Here is a 10,126-nt window from a genome sequence, read left to right as displayed (position 1 = left end):
AGAACTTGGGTTAGTGAAGAGAATGCCCTTAGTCAATTTAGAAATGGGGGTACTTTTGAGAGCCCAGGGTAATGTCCATGCTCCTCTAAACCAGCCACAGAGAGACAGTGACTCCAGGGTTATCTGGGGTTGTTGGCAGAAGAATGATTATCTGCCTTCTAAGTTATTTGTGGTAGAGTTTGAATTCTAGACTGGTTTTCCAGAGTGACGCTCTCCCTGCGCACTCCCTTCAGTTTTTTTCTGCTATTTTACTCCCTCTACTACCTCTGAAGGGGTGTGAATTTCTAATATTTATTTGAGTTGAATGGTACATTTGTTAGAAAATATCATGTAGTACTGTCTGATGTCTCTGCCTTGACTGAGGGGGGCAGTTATGGATAATCCTTATCAGAAGATCGTCCCAATTTTATTTTATTTTTTATTTTTTTTAAAGATTTTATTTATTTATTTGACAGATAGAGATCACAAGGAGGCAGAGAGTCAGGCAGAGAGAAAGAGGGGGAAGCAGGCTCCTGCCGAGCAGAGAGCCCGATGTGGGGCTCGATCCCAGGACCCTGGAATCATGACCTGAGCCGAAGGCAGAGGCTTTAACCCACTGAGCCACCCAGGCGCCCCAATCGTCCCAATTTTAACTAATCAAAGTATCATTTTAATTTGGAAATGATCTGCTATTGGAACAAGATACATCTTCTGTTCTTGGAATTCACGAAATTTCAGATCAGATCATGGAGCTTCCCTGACGGGGTTCAAATCCACTTAGGGAGCTGGACACACTCTGGCTCTCCACCTGGCCCCCTTGTCTGCCCTTTTAACTCAGGATCTTTATTTTTGTCAATTAAATTAAAACATTTTAATAATTTGTTTTTAACTGTGTCATCTGAAGGACAGATGGGTGAGTGCCCATGATGACCTGCACTGGTTTGGGAATGTGAGATTCTCAGTCACTGGAGTCTAAGGAAATAGCTCTGCAGCTGGCAAAGGTGACAGAATCAAGCTGCTTTATAGACCTGAGACAACTTAAGTGAGGGGAGGATGTGGAAGGGGGGGTAGGCTGGAATAAGCAGGCAGCTTGGGATGCTCCTTGGTACTGGCTCCTAGGCAACGGTTACTTAGCAACCCTCATTCACCTCTCTTGGCTGCCTTCTCCCCCTCCTTTCCCCCCACCCCCTTAGCTGCTGCAAGGAGCTGGAGAGCTTGGAGTGAATGACAATTTGGAGAAACAGCCGCAGCCTGAAGATCTAAGAGGCTCTAAAGAAGATGGATAAGAAAATCGATGCATAATAAAAACTGCAGGCAAAGCCACCTTGACGGAGGGTGGGTTGCTCTCTCCTCCCGCCCTCGTTCGTCTTTCTGGGCCCAAGGCTTCCATCTTAGCCTAGTGTCCTCTCCTTCCTTCTTTCCATCTACCTTTCACTGGTTTAGAGAGGGTTTTTGCTTTTGGGGTGCAAAAAGGGAGCAAGGAAGCAGAAGAGAAGAAAACAATGTGTATGTGGGAGGTATGTAGGGGGAACTGGGATAAGATAGGGAGAAGTATAAGGGAAGGATTATATGAGAGAAAATTTGAATGAAAATGAGTTTAAATTGTACCATAAAGTATGGCCCTTAGTCAAAAGGAAAGCCTTAAAAATGGAAGTAGGAAGTTACCATCTCTGCGGGATATTAAAGGAAAAAGTATAAGCAGTCTTTCTGGAAGGGCTGGGCTGGAATATGGCTTGCATAAATGAAATACTCGATGCATAAGCACCTACTACAGGCACATAGTAGGGATATAATAAGTATCGCCTTCCTTCTTTCTTACAAGTGAGAGATGGAGAACAAGACATTTTAGAGGTCCATGTTGGCCTGAGAATCTGTGGAACAATTTTGTGCCTATAAATGGTTTTGGCTCTTACTGTCTTCCCATTCATGCAGGCAGGAAGTAAGTTCTGATATCAAACTTCACCCCATTCTGTTGAAATTAAAATATTTGATCAATTAATCAACCTTTTATTCCTTGGTGTTTATTGAGCACCAGCTAGGTGCCAGGCACTGTGAAATAGGAACTAGGAGCCCTGTGTCTATTTGTGATACGGGGTCTAACTATTATGCATCGTGCTCGACTCCAGGCAGCCACGGGAGCCTGGGATTACAGTGCTGACTGGTGGAGGATTGAGATGGGAGCAGAACACTGCCTCCCACCCCCCTCCTGCTCAGGCTTATCTGCTATGATCCTCTTGTACTTGTTTGCTTTCCACTCTCTCTCAAACAGGGGTTGTGCTCTTTAACAAACCATCTCTTCCCTATCCTTCAAAACATCCCCAGAGCTCCTTCATTTTAAGGATTCCTTCCTGGATTACAGATGAGCTGGTGACTTCCTTGGGCTCAGGATGGCTGGACTTGGAAATCCACCTCCTACTTTACCTCTTCCCTTCTCCTTTTCTCAAACCCTGTCCTTCCCTCTCATTTTGCACATATGCTTCACCTTTAGTCTCAATTTACATTTACTTCTGATTTCTGTGGGATATTATTATTTAATATTTCAGCCTTCTGATCTTTCCTTTTTGGGTTTGTCTGTCCTTTTTTTATTATATTATTGTGACTGTATTATGAAGCTTGAATGTGCAAGAAACTAATCTATATAATTTCTTTCTGTATAACCCAGCCCAGAGGTATGTGTACATAGATGATGAAGAAAAGCTTAATGATGGTTTTCTTATGGTTGCCTCTTATCAATTCTACATCCCACATTCCCACCTTCCTGATCTTCCACCATCACTACTGCCTTTCCCCTCCCCAGGTTGCCCACTCGGTTTCTTTTATAACTCTGTAACTTGGACTCTTTTTATGCTCGATTCTGAACCTAAAACTCTCAAAATTATTGAGGGGTAGGAGGAGCATCAGGCTATACAAGTTTGAGTCTGATAGATGCATACACAGGAAATTGCAAACTGGGTACCAGTGTAAAAGAGAAATTTTTGGAATTGGAAATTTGGCTTACTTAGGAAAGCCTTCCTGAAGGAGGAGAATCCTGGGCAGGGCTTGAAAGAAAGGAAGGGCCAGATCTAGGTGGAAAATAGAAAAGGATGTGCCAGGCAGAGGTCAGTGTGAGGATTTGGAGGCAGAGAGAATAGAAACAGGTTTGCTAGCTTAAAGGAGAGAGAGCATTGTGGAATCACAGCGGGAAGCTTAAGCTCTAAAGCTCAAGCTAAGAAAGGATGACTTAAAATTAGGGATGATTGTGAGGCACCCAAAGGCCCCCGAGAAGAGGAAAGATCAGGATGACAGTGAAGGTTACGATTGATGAGTGTGGAATGGCTAGATGGAAGCCACAGGCTCTTAGCAAGTTTCTTCGGTTCTGATTCTGACCAGAGACCTGGTCAATGACCTAGTTGGGGTGTGGGGAGAGGAGGTGGAGGGAAGGGGGTGAAGATACAGGGAGCACATTGTTTCCCTAGAGCTTGCATCACAGACTTCTTCTCCTTGAACAAAACCCTCTGTTTCCAATACCCGCTGACTCATCCCTCCCTTTCCCCTTCTCTCCATTAGAGGTGTTCTCCTGGCCCCTGTGGAGGCCTGCTGTGGCTGTTTGAGGTGGCAGTGATGGGAGTGGATGCCTCTCCCTCTGCTGGGTTTTACCCTTTTATTCTTCTTTATTTTTCTGTTTTTTGATCCTTACTTCAATCTAAAGAAAAATTGAGGGGCACTTTGGTGGCTCAGTCAGTTAAGTGTCCAACTTTTGATTTCAGCTCAGGTCATGATCGTAGGGTCCTGGGATCAAGCTCTGCACTGGGCTCCACATTCAGCATGTAGTCTACTTGTCCATCTCCCTTTGCTCATCTCCACCGCTCACACACACACATTCTCAAATAAATAAATAAATCTTAAAAAAAGAAAAAATAAAGAAAAATGAAAATAATGTTTTAGTCACTTCATCTCCTTCTGGGATGGATCACCCTTGATTTATTTCAATTGAACAAGGAGGTGCTAGACTTCCATGAGCCTTCTGTGGCCACTTCATTGCTCAGGTCATTGTCCTAAGATTTTTCAGAATATCTGTGAGATGCTGGGAGAAGTGGCAGTTGAGCCTGATGAGGAGAAGGGAAGGGAATTTGAGACCCTCTGACATAATACCCTAGAAGGCTCAATAATTTTCAGAGAAGATTAATCGATGATGTAGGGCCTAGGAAGTGGGAGGATGGAGAAAATCAGTTCTCCAGACTTGGACTTCTGGGACTAATTTTCTAGCTTGGGCAATCCTGGATAAAAATCAAGTGGGAAGCTTCCTAGAAAATAGGTGCTGGGATATAACAAAATGATAAAATGATAAAAAGTAGGCTAAGTGTTTAGGGTTTTAAGAATAAAGATGGAGAGAAATCCAGCAATGATTGAGTAGGTCATGCTTCTCTTGGTTATGTTCCTGAGACCTGTACAGGTTAGAGCCAGAAGGTCCAAGGACACTATTCCATCCAACCTGTCTTCTTACCAGAACTAAACTGAAATAAATGAAGGAAATGAATATTTATGGAGTACTTATTAATAGGTGCTAGGCACTTATCTACTCTTTCCATATGTTTTCTTACCAAGTTAAATCCTCATAAAACTCTGCACAGTTGGCTCAGAATTTAAGGTCTCTACTAACTGGTGGAGCTGGGAGGCAGGCTCACTTCTTCTGACTTGAGAACCATTGCTTTTTCCACGACTCTACACTGCATTTCTATCCTGGAATTTTGCTTTTTCTGTTGGCCAGAGTGGTGTCCAACTATATTGCATGCACAATCATGTGTGTAAGGCACTGTGTTAAATGTCTTGGGGTGACAAAAAGAAAGCAGGGTCCCTACCTCCAGTGCTTGAAGTCCATTTGAAGATGTTAAATATAGATCTTATATAATATATATAGGTAATATTAATATTGATAGTGTATATTCAAGTATAGCACTGACAAAATATACATCAAGGCAGTAAGACAATACCTAGTGAGTGATACAGATTTAAGTGCTACTAAAATTCTGAAAAAGGAGGAGAAATCATGATGGGATGGCTAGGGAAGTCTTCATGGAAGTGGTAGATTTTAAGGAAAAATTTAAGACTAGACAGGACACTCTACATGGATGAAATGGTATAAAGACACGAGAGCAGGAAACTAAAAGATAATATTCCGGGGATACCAAACAGAGCTTTCTCTGAGCTTCTTAAGGTCAAGGATGATATATATTCACATTTGCTTTCTCAACACACCAAAGATAGAGTAGCTAGATGTTAAACGCTTATTTGTGGAAGGAATGAATGACCCATTTATCTGGCACAGAGCATTCATGTGAGGATCTTTGAAAAGATATGAATTGAACTGTAGGCTGTAGTAGAGGGGATAAAATGACACACAAAGTGGTTTAAATAAAATTCTTCTTTTTTTCTTTTTTAAAGTAAGCTTATGGAGCCCAGTGCAGGGCCTGAATCCATGACCCCAAAATTAAGACATGAGCTAAGATCAAGAGTCAGAAGCTTAACTGGCTGAGCCACCAAGGCGCCCCTAAATGAGATTATTCTGGAGGCAGTGGGAAGATAACTTGGAGAAGAGACAGAGGCAGGGAGACCAGTTAGGATGCTAATGAAGTCTAGATGAGAGAGGCTACAAGACTAAACTAGGACGATGGCGTGGGAACAGACATGAAAGTGTGGAGGTCCCACCCTTGTGAAAGCATGATGAACAGACCTGGTCACTGAGGGACTTTGATGGGCTAGTGGTGGGGAGTATGAGTAAGATGAGAGAAGAGGGAAAAAGAAAGAGGAGTCAAAGATGAAGCTGGAGGTTCTCAGTGGTGGTTAATAGAATAGTGGTGACTGTAATAGAAAAAGAGGAAGTTAGAAGAGGCTGGTTGTGGAGGGAATATGAATTATATTTTAAATTGCTGGTAGGCCCCCCCACTCCCATACAGATTCAGAACTCACTCACATAAAAATAATCACTGAAGCTGTGAAAATGGATGAGGCAATTGAGAAAAAAAAGTGTTTCAGGGGAAAACTAAGAAGTTGGAGGTATCTTTGCAAAGGTTGAGAGTTCATTATAGGGTCACCTTGAATGTCTTCCAGTGTTGTGGCCAGTTCTTTACTTGTCTTGCTCTTGAAAAGTGAGGTTAAATAACTTTCTAGATACATAAAAGACCCTATGCTCAGCCCTCTGTGAGAGTTCTTTTCTCCACTGAATTCTGGATCTTGACCAGGACAATAAGAGGCTGAACTTTCATGGAAAATTTTTTAGCTCATCTGGCTGAAACAGGCAGAGTCTATCCTAAATAAATGTGTCTGTCTTCTCAATTTTCAACTCCCTAGAGAAGTAAATACATGGGCAGTTCTATTCAGGCTAGCTTAAAATGCTCATGCTTCGATGCAAACCTGTTTTGCACCCATTTGTGAAAAACTAAGAACCTCAGTCTGGGAAGTGGGTGGGTGGGGTGAACAGTGATTTGCTTCTGAGCCCCAGACGCTTCAGCTGACTTTTTCACAATTCCCCACCCTTTTTACTTTTTATTCAGAGATCTCAAAGCTCCAAACAAGCCTTGATCCTCCCTGACCCCCTGAGTCATCTTCTGCTTCCATTTTCCCAGATGGGGGTGGCAGTGGGATACCATGTTTGGGGATGGGTACTTGGTGGGTTGAGGGGACAGTGGTGGGGATCTAGGTGCCTCTTCCCAATCATAGGGTGGGGCTAAGGGCAGGTATCAAGGTGGTTCTATGCAATTTGGTTTCAGCTTGTCCTTTTGAGGTTGTTTTATGACTGAAGAGACTCGGATAAAGAGTCCGAGCTGGAGAAATTGAAGAACAAACAAAGCCGTAAAAGACGCCGATAAAATTCCTCCCAGCTCGGAATAGTCTTTGGATCTTCTCTCAAGAATCTCAGGGTAATCTGGGAAGGCTAATTAAATCTCACAGCCCCCGGTGGGGACTGGGGCTGGACCATGGCAAAACCAAGGTCAGGAGAAGAGAGCACTGAGAGAGTTCCCTTATCTCCCTCTTCTCTCAAGGGACCTTGGTGTTCAAACATCCAGTTTGGAGGTTGAATTAAGACTGAGAGAGAAAAGGGGAATGGATAATGGGAAATGCCGATATTTTGTAAGAACTATTGTTATTACAGAATGCTTGAGAATCAGGGGGCAATGAGGAATCCGAGTAGGAGGACATTAAGAATGAAGGCTCTGGGACATGAAAATAGGGGATAATATGCATAGGGGTGGTTTGAAGAATGGGTTTAGAAGGGAGTGAAGTCACATGGCCTTGGAGGATGGCAGACTGAGGGTGAGCAGGTCTACACTGGGGGCTTAAGCAGCTAAAGGATCTGTATTTGGGGCCCAGTAGAACACGAGTTCTGGATGAGGGTAACTGTGTGGGAATAGGGAGACGGGATCAGAGGGCTAGTGAGGTTGAACGATAGGGATTAGGGGAGCATCTGTGTGAGAACAGAAGCAGCATCTGTGATCGTAGGGAGGGAACCTCAGCTCAGGTGAGTGGTCAGAAAGCTAGAGGTCAGCCTTTTTCCCTCTAAACCAGTGATTTTTTCTGTTCTTTGTTTCAAACGAATTGGTGTATTGGCCACAAAGAAATCTTATGAGCTGATATGACTTAGAGGTGGGAGGGAAGGAGGTGCTGGGGGAGCGTGTGTGAGGGGGAGCCAGAGAGACTGCTGGTTTCCATGGTGATGGCCAAAATCTTCATTTCTTTTCACCTGTTTCCGGTAGCAGGTCAGGAAAAGCCATAAGGGAGAACTGCTACCTTTTTGCCTCCTCAAAAGAATCAAGATATGGGGTGGGCTGGGGAGGTTGGTGAGGGTAGGGGCCTTTGGTGGGAATAGAGTCTCTAGTTCCAAGACTGATTGAGTTATCTCCTTTGATATCTCATTACATTTAAGAAATCTGTGGATGAAAAGAAGCAGCAGAATCCAGTGACCCTTCTTACCAGTGGGGTGGTCTGGGGTTTTTCGGGGAGTCCTTCAAGCAGGGCTATCCTGACCTGACTATAGCCAGCTGGGCCTTTCCTCTGAAACCAGAGATTAAGTTTGGGTCTCCACAGTCCAATGAGTCTTCCTGAAACTGCCCTTGCAGCAATGGGAACCTATTTCTGAGTCTCTCCAGCTCTTCAAGGAGCCTCAACATGGTCTGCTGCTGTTGGGCATTGGGCACTGAATCATGGGGAAAGAGGTTGATAATGGTGGGGTGGTAGGAAAGGTCAGTGAAGAAGCTGTCACTTCTGTGGCTCAGGTATCACATGTGCCAGGACTGGATATTGTAAACTCCTGACTATACCATTCTGTTTACCTTCCCTGTGAGGGCCAGAGAACTTGAGTGACTTACCAAAAGACACCTAGCATACTGAGGATTCAAAACTTGCTTCCTGTCCCAGAGTACCTTGACTTTTGCTCCAGTCATACCTCTTTGTAATCATTTCTGAACTGAAGTGTGTGCTCAGGTCCCCAGCAAAATGAGATCATGTCTTAGGCACAGTAGCTTCTGTGTGCTCCCCAAATTCCTTTCACCTGCCTGACTTGTCTAGTGACTTTAGAGTGAGGTAGCTGCCAATGCTGGCTCCTCCATTCTCAGAGATTTGCTACAGGATGTTTGCTGAAAAAATATCTGTCTCCTGCTTGTCTGTCCTGTGCTCAGTTCCTCTGTCATTATATCCTTAGCACCTAACTTACAGGGTCCCTGAGATGTTACCTCTTCCAGTTGTAGGCACCAACTGTGAGGCTATGAGGGAATGCCTCTTGCACAGAAAATTTCCCCCACCTCCTTATTTTCCCATGACCTTGTCCCCATTCTGGTTCCACTGGTATCCTGTGGATACCAGTTCTCTTACCTAGTTCTCTAGTTCTCTTACCCCTGTATCCCCTAGTTCTCTTACCCCTGTATCCCTCCCGCCCCCGGCCAATGTCTGTTTCTCTTCCACTGGTAGCTCCTATACCTTTTCCTCTGTCCCTCTTTAGCTCTTGTTTCCTTTTCCTATTTTCCTCTCAACCTCTGTTCATTTCCCTACAATGTCCTCAGCCCTGCTTCCACTCCTTTTACCTCCCTCCCCTTCCTTCATCAAACATTTACTGAGTGCCTGTTATGTGCCAGATCCTCTAGTTGGTTCTAAGGGCACACAGGCTCTGAGAAATTTGAGGAGGCACAAAGTACTCCAGCAATTTTGATGTAATGTGACAAGCAAAGCCCCTTGGCCTTCTTCCAGAGTCCTCCTGTGGCTGTGACAAGTTGGATTGACTCACATTCTCTTAGTAGTGCATTTCAATGTTTCACAATTTCTACAGATGGTAAGTTCTTCTCAATGCCTAGCCTTAGTTCTTCCTGGTGGGAAGATCATTCCCTGGGCTTCCATTTACTCACCTATCCTTTTTAATCAAAATGGGCATCATAATACTAATACCTACTTTCCCCATTCCCATGTAAGATGCTTGAGAAGATTGGTTGAAATAATGGATGTAAAAATCTTATAAAAACTTGTTGAATGTTAGATAGGGATTCCCTCTTGACTTCTCAGTGGAGATAGAGGGCAGCCTTTTCTCCTACAAATAGTATACCCCACAAACTAATTTTAAATAATTATGAGTTATATCTACCTTTAGCCTCCTTTCTCTTTACTCATTGTTTGTAGATGGTGATTCTTTGACCTCTGTTGCAAATAAAATCCATGTCCCTTGAAAAAAATTTCCTTGAAGAAAACAAATGCTTTTCAATGTTGTAATAGGGACTGAGGGCAGACTTCAGAAAGGAGCTCTTAAACACCTGCCTACGAGGGCATAAATAACAGGCAAAATCCTCCCAGATCACAATGCAATTCCTTTGCATTATCATTGGAGACAGGGGAATTGCTCTGATGACTGGGGAGGAGCCCGAGGATTACATGGGAGAGTGCTATGACGCTCGATCCCAGATGATGGATTTCCAAAGAGAAATTAAGAGTCTGACTAGGCTGCCCTGAGTCAGAAAATACCATCAAGCTCTTCTCCTTTTAATGACTGCTGGATTCACCTCATTACCTACAGAGGGTGGAGGCAGGGAGCAGGGGCAGAGGCTGCTAAGAGGCAGAGACCTTCCCTGGATCCTAGGGTGGGAAGCCAGCCTCTTCTCAGCTTCCTGGAGCCCTTGCTCACTGGGCTCCC

Source organism: Mustela lutreola, chromosome 8, assembly GCF_030435805.1.
Source record: "Mustela lutreola isolate mMusLut2 chromosome 8, mMusLut2.pri, whole genome shotgun sequence".
NCBI classification, from domain to species: domain Eukaryota; kingdom Metazoa; phylum Chordata; class Mammalia; order Carnivora; family Mustelidae; genus Mustela; species Mustela lutreola.
This window is presented reverse-complemented; position numbering follows the sequence as displayed.